Source organism: Emydura macquarii, unplaced genomic scaffold (genome assembly GCF_026122565.2).
Source record: "Emydura macquarii macquarii isolate MOO-44397 ecotype Brisbane River unplaced genomic scaffold, CSIRO-AGI_Emac_v2 contig_499, whole genome shotgun sequence".
Taxonomy (NCBI): Eukaryota; Metazoa; Chordata; order Testudines; family Chelidae; genus Emydura; species Emydura macquarii.
Window position 1 is genome coordinate 12,090,441 of NW_027130636.1, and position 15,191 is coordinate 12,105,631.

The window sequence follows — 15,191 nt, forward strand, 5'->3', positions numbered from 1 at the left end:
CTGGAACAAGTAGGGTGTTAAAATGACATTGCAGAAGATGTAGAGTAATCAGAAAAGAAGGAGGAAAAAAAACATCCTAACAATTTGGTGTGATTGCAACATGGGGTGACTGGCTATTCTGGGTCACTGGAAGAAAAACAACTAAGAACTATACTTGCACTAGATATATAAATTGTACTCCAGCTAATATCCTGTATCTTGTCAATGAAGCTTGATAAAAGTCAAAATGCTCATCAATAATTTGTTTTACAGAAGCCAGTAACATATTTTGCCTCATCTTTTGTATGTCTCTGTGCTAAATTATTAGCTGTCATTCTTTTCCACAGTCCGCCACGTACTGAATATCTACAAGTGAGGATAGGCAGTGATTGATATTTGATGCTTTCTTCTTTATGATGTGGTTCAATTTATCATACTCTGATTTATAAATCAAAACTTTTAAATGTCTACCACACATATAAGTTTTTGATTTATATAATATACAGCTGATTTATAAATCATAGCAGTAATTTATAGGTCAGATAACTAATTTATCGGTCATGCACAAAATATATGTTACACAACAACTTCCTAAAGTATGTCACTGATTTATAAATCATTTACTTGATTTATAAAGAATAAAACTAAATTGGTGGCAGGAGAGTTTGGAAAGAAAGGTGGAATGGGAAGGTTCCTTTCTAAGAGACTTACATAGCACTTTTGTTCCCCATCTTCAGTGGCATGGTAGGGCAACAGTGAAGTTGAAAATGGGTTTCCTCCAACACTTAAAAACAGTTTGTTTATTCTAGTACAACAACCAGTGGGGAAAATATAGCCTCTCTCTCTTTGTTGCTTCCATGTTAACAAACAGGTCACCATTAGGGCAAGATTTTTTTTTTACTGTGATTATCACTGTTACCATTTTCTGTTCCTTTGAATTTTAAGAATAAACAACTTTTTTAACTGTAGGATCAAGGTATCAATAAATAGCTGAATAATTCTCTCATCTCTATTGGTGCAAATTGTTGGAGGAGTTGCTAGTGGTACCAAATCCACCCAACAGCTGCTGAAAGCCTAGACTTCAATGGAATACCCACATGAGTGAAAACTAATTATATGAGCATAATCAGGCCTCTGGGAAGCAGGATTCCTAAAGATACTGGTATTCCAAACTGGTTCAGTGTCTGGTTGTTGGTATTCCCTTGTGCCACCAGGCTTACACTTTCTATTGGGTAATTTTTGTAGCTATTTTCAGATCAAATCTGCTGCTGTCAGTTAATAAAACAATAAAGATGCCTTGGAAATCAGTCGTGCAGCTTCAAAGCAGTATTGCCATGACGTAGACAAACTTGCCCAAATGGGGTGTTGAAAACTAGAAAGAAAGGTAGGACTTTGACTGGACTCCTTAACCAGTCAGTACATTTGAGAGCCAATCACTTAGAGAAAGTGAGCACCCTTGTTGGTTAGATACCAAGGGGGCATATGTCTTAGAAATACATGTAATATAGAGATATAAGAGGAAGATAAGCAAGAGAGAAAACATGCAGAGCTTGATAGCTGGATAGGTGGGAAGATTAAAAGAGCAGAAAAAAGCCTGCTGCTGTCCTGTCCCAATCTGATACTGTTAGCTATCAGAGCTGTAACTTAGTTCCATTCTTATCACCAACAGCCCATGATTTCCTCCTTCATTTGTTATCAGCAGCGATATTGAAAAAAGCCACAGATAACTCTAAAAATAATCTAGTTTACATCCTACCTCTGTCAGCATGAGAAAAACACGGACTCTGGATGAATAAACTGCCCAAGAACATGGGAAGCCTGCACAGAAGACAGCAAATTGGGTTCAGAAAATAGAGAGAGGAGAGTTTAATAGATCTTACTATAGTTATCAAAGTTCTATCCACATTGGGTGGAAAATTAAATGGTGGCACGACTTTGGGAGCACCCACACTTGGGGAAATGTGTAGTGTGACATCACTTAGGAAGGAACTGTGTATGTTTCTCTCCAGGGAAAAATTGTAGAACACTGTAGAGGGGTGGTACAACCTGTAGTTAGACCCACATTTTGCACATTTCCTGTCTTTATATGAAAACAGGATTTTATCATTTCTTGCTGCTCAAAGTGAAAACCTAGGGTCCAGATCTGATTGAAGCTAACAAGACACACTGTGAGCAAGATCTGTCTCCTCTGCAGGGGATTGATCGGCATCTGAAGGATCAAAATTCAGTTCTTTAAGTAAGTAAATCCATTTATTTATGTCTAAATATAGTTGATATCACAGCAGAATTGTCTAGAGTCTTCCCAATTTAGCACTAACTTTTACCAATGAGCAGCTGAATTTCCATGTGCCATCCACCCACCATCCATTCATCTTCTCACTGGTCACCCCTACTACGATAAACCTTCACTATTCCTTCCCAAATAACTTTCTTAAGGTTACTTCTATTTCTATGCTAATGTGACCAAAGCACATATGGTTACACCTGTTGATTTGTGACATCAGGCTCTGCATCTCTTCAATAATATTTCAAACATAGGCATTCATCTTTTTTTTTCTATCCAGGAAATATGCAAGAGTCTTTGCCAGCACCACATTTCAAAAGCTTCAGTTTTTCTCTGGTCAGTAACATTAACTACCCACAACTCACATCCATAAATCACTATGGAAAAAAATTAAACTTTTCACCAGTTGCACCTTCATATATTAGAAAACTAGCTTAACTTGTATTCACGTTCCCAAAAAATAGATCAAGAAGCTTAAATTTAGTCTCTGCCTTTGCACCCTCATATATTCAATTACATCTGGGTAAAGGGAGTGCAAATAGGTGTAAAATGCTATCATAGTCTGATTTGGTACAAGTTTGCACAGGTGTAAATAATTGTAAGACAAATCAAGCCCATTGCATCTTCTTTCATTCCAATTTCTAATACACTACCTCCCCAAATAACATATGCCAAAAAACCTACATTCCTATAAGGTTAGGTCAGCAATATCATAATACCAATAAGGTTAGAGGCAAAACAATGTCAGAACTCCAGTTATTCAGAATTAATTTCAAATTGCAGAATATTTTGAATACTTCTCTCACAGTTCGGGAAATTGGAATTTCTGTCCCCTGGGAAATTCCAACATTTCACCTCTTCCTCTCCCCCAATTTCAAATTGGATTGAAAAGTTGAAAGTTTGAAAATTTTTTGTGGAATGTAAATGTTGAAAAAAATTAATTCAGAAATATCAAAATGTTTAGTTTTGACTTTTTTGATCAAATCAATACATTTCTACATAGATGAACACAATACATAAATAGTCAACACGGCTTTTGTGAAGAGAAATCATGCCTCATCAATCTATTAGAATTCTTTGTGGGGGTCAACAAACATCTGGATGAGGATGATCCAATGGATATAGTGTACCTGAATTTCCAGAGAGTCTTTGACAAGATACATCACCACAGGATCTTAAGCAAAGTAGAGTCATGGGGTAAGAGAATAGATCTTCACATGGATCAGTAATTGGTTAAAAGATAGGGGTAAAAGTGCAGGAATACATGTCCAATTTTCACAGTGAATAGAGGTAAATAAAGGGGTCTCCTCCAAGGATCTATACTGGGACCCATGCTGTCAAACATATTAATAAATTATCTGGAAAAATAGGTAAACAATGAGGTAGGAAAGTTTGCAAATGATAAAAAATAACTCAAGATAGTTAAGACTAAAGCTGACTGCAGAGAGTTACAAAGGGATCTCACAAAACTGGGTAATGGGGCAACAAAATGGCAGATGAAATTCAATGCTGATAAATGCAAAGTAATGCACATTGAAAAATACCATTCCAACTATGCATACAAAATGATGGGGTCTAAATTAGCTGTTGCCATGCAAGAAAGAGCTCTTGAAGTCATTGTGGGTAGTTCTCTGAAAAAAGCTGCTCAGTGTGCAGCCGCAGTCAAAAAAGCTAACCGAATGTTAGGAACCATTAGAAAGGGATGGATAATAAAACAGAAAATATCATAATGCCAGTATGTAAATCCCTGGTATGCCCACACTTTGCATACTGTGTACAGTTCTGGGCACCCTGTCTCAAAAAAGATATATTAGAATTGGAAAAAGTACAGGGAAGGGCAACAAAATGATTACGGGATGGAATAGCATCCATATGAGGAGAGATTAAAAATACTGGGACTGGTCAGCTTGGAAAAGAGATGATAAGGGAGGTGTCTGATAAAGGTCTATAAAATCATGAATGGTATGGAGAAAGTGAATAGGGAAGTGTGTTATTTGCCCCTTCACATAATACAAGAATCAGGAGTTACCCAATGACATTAATAGGCAGCAGGTTTAAAACAAACAAAATAAAGTGTATCTTCACACAACACACAGTCAATCTGTGGAACTCTTTGACAGAGAATGCTGTGAAGGCCAAGACTATAACTGGTTTCAAAAAAGAATTAGATGAGTTCATGAAAGATTGGTCCATCAATTGCTACTGAACAAAAGGGTCAGGGACACATGTTCTGGATGTCATTAAGCCTCTGACTGCCAGAAGCTGGGACTGAATGACAGGGGATGGGTCACTAATGTGTGCCCTGTTCCGTTCATTCCCTCTGAAGCACCTGGCACTAATCAGTGTCACAAGATAGGATACAGGGCTACATGAACCATCGGTCTGACCAAGCATGGCCATTCTTATGTATTTTTCTGAAATCACAATGTTACCATTCGGTTTGTTGAACTGACCCATAATGCTTCATTTTGAGTCAGTTTCACATTAGACAGATTTTTCCCCATGGTGATGCATTGCCTTATTGGAGTAGTAGTTCAGGAGCCTGATGCCTCTTTCTCACTTATGGACCAGACAGTTAGTCCAGACCCCATCTCTCATGAAACACCCGGAGCCATGTGACTACCATGATGCACCACACCACTTAGTCAGAGGAAATTCATGTTGAAATATGTGAGATAATAGTCTTCTAGGGAGCCCAGACATAGGAGAGAATGGGAGCCCAAACTACTACTCCTATAAGACAATACACTGAGAGGGAAATGTAGTTCAATATTTTGTTGAATTGATTTGAAAGAAAAGGTTTAAGGTCACTTCAACAAAATGAAATGTTGTGATTCAGGTTGAACTGGCCCATAACAAAATTTTTCAGATTTTTCCCGATGGAAAATTGAAAATTTACAGCAAAATCCCAAACTGCATTTTGTGTTGGAAAATCATTCCCCCTTGAAAATTGCAAGCCAGCTCTATTTAGTGCTATATGTGATTTACTGGATTTGATGTGGATTTTGTGAAATTGTGGATTTTGCAGAGGTAGGTGAATATTGCATAGCAAGAATGTGTGAACATTCATTTTAATAAAGACTGCACATACATATCAAAGGATACAATCCAGACCAATACCCAAAAAGCCCTGTACCTCAAGCTTCTGCTTTTTCTCAACCAGAAAAATCAAATTATTGACAATCTTTTACTCTGTTTCTTCCTTTTAAAGAAGATGGCTGAAGGGCAAGGATGTTCACCATCACTAAGATCTATTAAGAAAACATGGGACAACATGCTAATTGCTAGAGAGAATAATATGTTTTTCATTGCTGAAAGGTGGTCATCATTAATTATCTGTGATAGATGTTCATGCCAAATCCTAGAGCTAATGTTGAGGCCAAGCACTCTTGGAAACATGTGGGGCATTAGTCTTACTGCAGGCACTGTACAATAGGCCAGATTATCCGCTAGAGTAAATTGGCACAGATTCATTATTCAGTGGAACTCTGCCAGTTTACACCAAGAAGAGAACTCACCCTATACGTTCATCCTTTTGCTACTATTTTGTATAACCATCTCCTTGTAGTGGTGGGGATCAGGGGCTGCACATATTTTATAGGACAGTCTATCCACAAACTATATCAGCTAGGAAATAACCCTTTGAAAACAGAACTGTACTACTTTTAACTATAGTATATGGCTTTCCTTATTTTCTGGATCATATTGCATTCCTTCCCACTTCAATAATATGAGACGTTAAACATGCTTGGAAATAATTCTTAATTAATCTTTCATCCAAAATCAATCCCTCCACACCCCCAATTCTTTCTCCCCCTTGACTTGCCCCTTGCCCTCCACACACCACAGTATATATGACTGACTTTAAGAATGCTTCTGCTTGTTATTTGAATTTTATACCTGTATTCGAAAAGCATGCAAAGACACTCTGAGAGTAAACAGTACCAACTCTTCCCTTTGTGACAGTCTAACCACCTTGGCATCCTGAGCAACTCATTAGTTTCCCAGCAAACAATATAAAACAAGTTTATCTGCAAAACTACACATAAACGGCTGCCATGCTGTATGTGTCAAGAACGGACTGAACACAGTTCAACACCCTCAAAGGTTGCCCAATTACATGACATTATTAAGCAGCTTTTAAAATGCTGCTTGACTTATACCTACACATTATTTAATGTCAGCAAAGGAGGTTGCATATTAATCAGAATATTTCCAAAAACTAAATGAATAAATTAACAATGATTACTTAGAGAGAGATTATTGAGAACAAGAAACAGGAAGGAAGGAAAACACTGCAGGAGTAGTTCTAGTACATGGGGAAATTACTTGCGTAATGAATAGGGTATAAAATACAACAGATGTGTTTAAAATAATTGCATGAGTAAAATTTATAATCCCTATGTATTGGTCTGTGATCCCAGAAGCCACTTGTGTAGAACTCATTTCTTCATTAGCAGGCAGGCTGCTAGTTATATGGTACATCTACAGCCTACATTAGACAACAGTACATCATAAAGGACAAAGTACATTATAGGAGGGGTTGGTATCATAGTCTACTATTATTAAGGTGGTCTAACACTTCCCTTTATAACACCACAATTTCAGTTGCTTATAAATTTGCCAAACTTCAACTGTTTGGGTTGAAAATTTGCATGCTGGATTTCTCCTTCAGGCTGAATGTTTTGGGGGATAAATTTCAGCCATTTCAGAAAGTGAGGTTAGATTAAAGTACATTGTTTTGCACTTGTTAAGAAAATCCAGCAACCTTTCCTTTAAGAGGCTCTAGAACCCCCATGCTTTGCAACAGATGCTTGAAATTTTAAGGCTTGAAAATCCTTTGAAAATATTATATTTTCCACATGCTTAGTAGAGATTTGCTTGAGCCTCACAGCTAATTTTCTTGAATAGTCCATTCATACTGATCATGCTCCAGTCTGAGATTTGGGTCCAGAAACTGAGAGAAGCTATCTCACCTGGGCTTTCTCCTCCAGGCTGCCTAGACTGGGAATGAGACAGAAGGGGGACAGGGACAGGTTGGAAAGGACAGAAGGGGTTCAAACTTGCTGGAACAGGCAGAAGAGTCTGTGCCCACTATAGTATTCTCCCCTCAAGAGCTCGGAATGGAACCCAAGATTCCTGAGTCTCACCATTCCTCTGCTCTTATCAAATATCTATGAAGCTCACTGGCAAGGTGTGTGTCTCATCCCCCTCTAGTGCTGGTCCACACTGAGGATGACAACCTACTATTACTTCCATTACTATCAATAACTTCCATTAGCTCAAGGGATAGAGGTCTGTGTAGTGGATCAAGGTTCCAATCCTACTGATGGCCCGTGTAGGTGTCAACATGATGCCATGTGATGGGATTTCTCTTATTCAGTTTTCTTTTTAAAAAGCTTGAAAAATACACACAAAAAGCTAAATTAAAAGATCAGTATTAAGGTTGCAAAGTCAAGCACTCAAAAGTTAGGAAATGCCAGAATTAATGTTGCCACGCAACCTTAAATTCAGCCCTCTTGTGTCTTTGCATTACAATAGAGTTTTAATTGCATGATTTTTTTTCCACAGGACCCCCAACTCATTCAATGCACAGGATGAACCTGCTTTGGACTGTGTAATGAAAGAGACTGTTGTAATAAAGTAATCTGTATTATTTTACACATGATCCCAAGCCACAAGTATTTGGATCTGGAGTTTTGGTGTAGGCCATTAAAAGAATAAATAATCTGAAAATTTACATTCAGGGTACATTTAGATCAAAGACTGGGGACCTGGCCCACCTCAGTACTTTCAGGGATCAAACTTCAGCCATAGTGGTCTTGAGAGTAAATAATGACATCACAGCAATTAGTAAATTCCATTGTAACATGATATTGGTGGTTTTTGTGTCATTGATGAAACACCATACTGAAAAATAGCTAATGTGCTTGTAAGGTAGCATCCGTGCATATAAAAAGTCATCCTGTCATCTTGTGTTAGCTTTCAAAAAATAAACGATTGTCCCTCTTTTGCAAAGTCCTTGATCTTTGTGCCTTCAACAAAACAGATGCTTTTTTCCAGCCACTGACTTCTCTATCTACATTTAGCTGAATTCTTTTGATGAAAGCAGCACTTTCAATCAGTCAGTGAGAGAAAACACAAAAGTACTTCCAGATGTACTAAATCAGTATGACATAACGTGACAGTGAGTTGATGGCACAGTCTACTGGGCTTCAGACAGGCAGTAGAGTGTAATCTGGGTTATGTATGGAGCAACACTGAGTGTAATATGGTCCTTTTGACCAGAGGTAAATCCAAGCAGGTTACCATATACCTGTGGTTTCAGAAGTAGAAAATGAGAGAAAACCCCCAAAAAAGAGATGTGGAAAATCCTTCAATCTCTGGGACAAATTCAGATCTCACTTAAATCAGTAGAGTCATAATTTCCCTGATGTAAATAAAATCAGGATCTGGTAATCTGTCTGGACCACTTGTTGAGTAGTAAAAAAAAGCACGCTTGGCTGGCACAGCTCCCCAATAAATAAAAGCACAAAAAGAAAGAATAATGAGATGGATGAGAAAAGAGAAAGAATTGAAATGAAGGACAGGAAATTATGGGTAAGAGAAAATAAGAGAGCACAGAAATAAGTGAAGGATAAGAATATTTTCCATTTATTATAGCAATTTTTCTGCATATTTATGACTCAAGTGCTTTATAGGGTAATATTTTGTATTTGCTCAACGCACTATGTTGAGTATTTTATAAGGTTCCGCATCCAGGGTATAATCAGATATGAAAGAATGGCCTTTATTTTATTTCTGTCTGGATACTGGTGACTTAGAAGAATTTTCAGAAGCCTTCTTGATCCATTGCTAACTTTGCACACTCATCAACAGCTAACCTCCCACTAATCTGCTGCACACCATCTATCCTTTACCTTGCTGATTGTCTCCTACTACAATGACCTGTCACTATTCCTACCATGTTAAACTTTCACAAGGTTTTTTCCATTACTATACCTGATGTGACTGAAGCACATACTTTGTGCCTGTTGATTTCCAAGACCAGAGTCTGCTTCACTCCAATAACATATCTAACATAATGTTTATCTTCTTTTCCATCCAGGAGATAAACAAGAGTCTTCACCAGCACCATATCTCAAAGCTTTTAATTTTCTCACCAGCATTAGTTTCCCAGGAGTCACATTCATAAGTTGCTATGGAAAAAGTTTACCAGTCGAATAGAAGAGTCAGGTAAATGAATACATCACAGTCAGAGCAAAGCTATGCAGTTCAGATCCAGATCCAATCTTTCACAAGTTCAAGGATGTTCAAACCTTAAATGTTCATTTGACCATTATATAGACACTGTAGTGAAATGCAGAGTTTGGCTATGGATTCAGACCTGAACTTTGCAAAATGTGCAGATGTTCAGATCTAGAATATCAGTTTGGGTTCATTGCCAGTAAATTCATCCATGTACAAAGAGGGTGGAATCTTTCTAATCATAACATTTTAAAGAAAAAAGATGAAAGTGGGTTATGTAGAATTGTAGGGACAAAAATACTTTTGGGGTGCAGGGGAGGTAACATATATATCAGTATCAATAGCTCATTATAAAAACCTTTGTTGTAAAAAGTTTTCTAATGCACAAAAACTGTCCAGTTGAACTAGAAAGTCTATGAATAGCTGATTTGTTTGGGTGTTGTTGGGTTTTTTTATTATTATTATTATTATTTAAACAATACTTTCTGACCTGTCTGACAAATCAGTCTCTGCTTAATGATGTCAAACTGCAGACAAGAACAGAAGGCATTATGGTTATGTTAACAACTGCCAACTTCACAGTTTATAATTGGCTACCAGCGGGGGATATATTTTTTTTAAAAACATCTAAAGGGCTAAATAAGCTTTACTGAGTGAATTTTGACAAGATGGCAGACAGAGAGGTAGCAGAAGGAGGTAATGGAAACAATAGAAAGACATACAGAGGATCTATTCAGAAAACAAATGAGGTAAAAGGTGAAATACAAAATAAAAACAAAATATAATAAATAAGTGATCAAAAGATTACTGACGCATTCAGGATAGGAGCCGTGGGGATTAATGTGTATGGTGTAGAAGAAAGAAAGAATTATCATAAAATTTGGTCATTTCTGGCAATCATAATTAACACAACAAAGTGAAATAGAGTGAAAATAAATTCAAAATGAAAACAAAAGCTTTAAGTGAAAGAAACAAAAGAGAGCAAATGGAACAGAAAAAGAAACTGTAGAAGAATGTGTGCAAGTGAAGAAAGCCTTAATGATAAATGGCAAGAAGAACAGAGAAAAAACTCACAGGGGAGATGACTAAAGGCAGCAAGCTATTCATTTAGGAGGAAAGCCAACAGAAAGCTTTAGTAAGTTTTAGAAAAATTAATGAGGGGGGGGGGGGTTGGTGATCAATTCTGAAGAGCATTTTCCTGACATATTCTTCATTGTTAACCTATTTGTATCCAGAGTGAAAGAAAAAAGTTACCACATTTTGTCTGATTAAGAATGTGATATGATTAGACAGTAGGATGCCACAATACAAAGTGATCAAGAGAAAATTATGAAACATATGAAGTAGAAAAAGCATTTTTAATTTGACCACAGGAGCCCACAGAGCCTAACCCGGGTTATTTGACCCTTTGTTATCTTGATCTGTATTAACTGGAGCCATAAAATAAAAAAGCAGGCTTTTGCAAGCCTTTCTAGGGTCTCACCCTTGTTATAAAACTAATGCAACGTGAACAGCTAACAGGTAGATAATTTAAAGACTGAGTTATTTGAGGTAAAACTGATAACCAAAGCAAGGCAAGAAATTGATTACTTTTGTGAAGAACAGTAGACAGTTGTGTGCTAGGTTAAAGAGAAGACTGCAGATGCAGATGATCAAAGGTGTATAATTTATCAGATTACGAGAATGCAGAAGATATTTTAAGGCCTTTTTGAGAGGTTTTGAGCTTTAAAACAAATCATATTCCTTCTTTCTACTCTGTTGTAGTACAATGTTTCCAAAAAGAATTCAAAAAAGAAAAAACTAGATATAGAAAATATATAGTTTCAGATTCTGTGACATTCTAAAGTGAAGAAAAAATCTGAAGGGATTCCCTTGTTCTCATCACTGTGTTGGCCTCTGACCACATTATTCTCTTGCCTTCCAATACAATCACTCAATATAGTTTTGTCTGCCTTTCAAACATTAAAATCACATTTTGATCAATTTGACAGACAGCGGTCTCTAAATCTACCTTTTTTTAAAGAAGAGAATTTTAACAGAAAGCTAAAGGAGAGAAGTAATGAATTACAAACTGTCTGACAGCAATAAGAAGCTAGTAGGTGTTTTGATTAAGGATAATGCAATGCTTCATAGAAAACATGCAGGTTTGTGAGAATGACAAGAAATGGGGTAATGGGTCTGCCTGAGCATTTAGATGGCTCAGATCTTTGTGACAACCTTCCTCTGTTGTTCAAAACAATTTTGGGAAACAAATTTGAGCCACCTTTGAAGATTGTTAAAGGTATAAAGGGTATAAAGGATGATGAGGTATGCTGGAGGTAGGAATGATTAAGTGTAGCTCCACAGAAAGAAAGACTTGAACTCTTTAAATTTAAGAAAATTAGGTTAAAAAATTATTGCTCTTTACATAACAGTCAATACTGATTGTTGTATAAAAAGCAAAAGCTACTGCAGAAATAAAACTGGTTGAACAACGTACAGTGAACAAGTAATTCAGTGACTATAGACCTGTTTTATAGACCTCAACAAGCTATGGGACAGATACTAAACTTCTGTTCTCATCTCTTTACATTAATTCCACCATCGTCCCTTCCCCCACAACCACTACCCACTCATCACCCTAGCAGAAGGAGCATATTGTGTTAGGAAGGGATGTGTGTGTGGCCAGAAAACTGAATTCTGGCAATTCTAGGCCAGCATAACTGCCCTTTAAGAACCATTGCAATATTCACAGGTTAGATTACCCTTGATGTTGCTCTAATTTATGCCAGGGGTCAAATCAGCCTCCAACTGCTCCAGGGCTGGAGGAGCAAAAAGATGGCTTAGCCATCTTAGCCCTTCCTCCCCAGGTCCTAAAAGAAGCACAACTCAGATGGATCTGACCCTATCATTTCATAAATTAATGGATTCAACAAATGTTTTGTGAAAACACATTTCAACCCATTTGCTGCTCATGGATTGTTTGCTGGGAGTATTAATCTGAATAGTCAACTTTCACAATTACAAATTTGAGCTGTGTAATTGATCACCTAAAAGCTTCTGTTTCCTGCCTGGATGACTTAAACCTTTGTACTGTAAACCACTTCACCTAAAAAAAATGCTAATATTTTATTTTTGTTATTAAACATATCTTAGCTGTGGAGACAATATGTTAGATCATTATGAAAGTTAGCTTTCTATGTCTGTTTTTACAAGTAAAACTTTGTGCAAGCAAACTTTAATAAAGAGCAAACAAAAAGAATGCAAAGTTAAGCAAAAGTTGCTGAAATGTTCATGAATATTTTTATTGCTATTTCTCACTAATTTCAACCAATCATTTTCAGTTAGAATGCCCCACCATTGGTTCCACTATAAATATCATAAAGCAAAGCAAGAGTTAAAACTGAGTTAAACCCATAAATATGGGCTAAATTCTTTATGTGCATCCAGGTAATTTTCTCTCTCTAATCCTGAATTTTTCAGTTCAAGATTCGCAGATCTTTAAAAATAGAATCACAAAAAGCCTAAGCAATAAAAAGTTATGTGGAGCTAGAAGAGAAAAAGATACTGTGAAGTGGAGAGGAACTTTACTGTCTGTCTGTCATCCTTGGTTGCTTCCAACTACTGACTCGGCTTTTTGAGTAACTGGTAATGATATATACTGGAAAATATATATATACGTGCATACTTCCAACAACTAGAACAATTCAGGGAAAGAGCAGCATCCATAAATACTGACTCATCAACTGGCTGGAATCATTATGTCAGAATTGATTGAACCAAAATTGAAGCAGGTGATGTTTGGTACTTTAAAGATTGTCCACTATTTGCATGGAGAAAAGGATTTCACTGTGCTTTTTGTGTAAGCAAAATAAAATAAAATTGATTCTCTCTCTGTAAAAACACATTAGATCTGACTGGATCCCTCAGAAAGCCTATAATCTTGTCAATCTATAAGAACAAAGCTGAAGCATTGTCATGAAAACGGGTAAAAAATCTCACCTGGTTCTTCCTGACATTGCAAAAGGGAAAATGTGTGTGAGCAAAATATTGTATCAGACAGTGATAGGCATTTAGTAAGGGTAATAGCTGACTTTTCTGCAAAATCAATGGTCAGGCTGAAGCTAGGAGAGACAACAAGAGTTCAATTCATCCCTGCTGGCACAGGAATTGCAAACAACATCCCCTTGTTCTCGCAGGAGCAGCTAGGAGCATGGGGAGAATGGGGGAGAGGGTTGTCTCTAGTGGAGGGCAAACTGTGTTCCCATTCAAGGTGGACTTCTGTGAAGCTTAATTGTGGCATCTATAGATCCCTGCTGGTAAGGGCTGCCTGGGAATGGAGTGAATCTGAGCAGCCTAGCCATGCCTCCCCTGCAGCCAGCACAACCCATGCATGAGCTTCAGCTGGTTCACTATGGTGTGATGTTTGCAGACACTTGTGCTGCTACAACCCCTCTCTAGGCAAAATTAATGGGGGCCCTAGGATATGCTGGCAGAGACCATAAGAAGCTGTAACATGGATTAACACAGTCAAGCAATTTTCTTACTTCAAAAAAGGTTCAGACTAAAGAAAAGGCCAACATACTCACCAAGTCTTCTCTAAAATGGAACATTATTGGACCTGACTAGTTGGGTGACTGCATGGCATATTGGCTGAGTGATGGATGGCAGCCAGTTATTACAGCTGGTTGAATGCTAATTCTATAATTCAATACCCGGCAAACTATTATTCACTGAACCAGATTCCTGAATAATTTGACCAATACTGTTGCAGGTATTTGACCAGCTTTACTGCTTATGGTGTCATTCAACTGTACATCAGTGCTCTGAATCTGAACCAGAATGTTAGTGATTTAATGTTGCTGGCATCTGATAGTCATTTAAAGGCCTTTCTGCAATAATTGTTACAATTCAGACCAAAAAAAACCCATCAACATTCTGAATATTTATAAGAAACTATCTTAGAAAAATTGAAATTATTAAGTCTTAGTTCTTATTAACACCCTTTAACATACTGTAGGAAAATGTGCTGTACAACACATACATTAATGGTGTCCTGAGCTCGGTCAGGTAAATGCTTTATAAAATGCTAAATATTTAAAAAATATCAAATCTTTTGCAAAACAAAACAAGACTGAAATTTCATTTGAAAGTTTTTGACCAGTTCTGGTCAAAAACAAAGGGGGGAGAAACTGTGCAAAAGTTTTTCAATTGGTTCTATATATAAGTAATTTCCTGGCTATATTTGAGATATACTCTACATTATCTGGACACCTGCATCTACAAACTTATTGCTAGAGTAGTATTCAAAGTATTTTTTCTGCTTCCATAGAGACAGACATCGGTTACTTTTAGCATTACATTATCATCTGCAATTATTTTATGCACATGCTTAACTTTACTACCATGAATAGTTCCACTGAGGGATCACTCGCAATAGTACAGTTAACATTTGCATAAGTGTTTTCAGGATCGCAGCCTTACTGTTAAATTACTTTTATTAGAGCTCATTGAAAATTTTCATTTGATCTCTTTTCTAATGAAAAATACTCCTTTGAAACTAGAAACCTTTGTGAACCTCCTGTTTTTATAAATTTTCTATTTCTTCAACCAAACTGGAAATTTCAATATTTCTGTATTACAAAATTATTGGGGAAGGGGTGGTTTCTCATAGGAACGTCCATACTGGTCCATCTAGCCC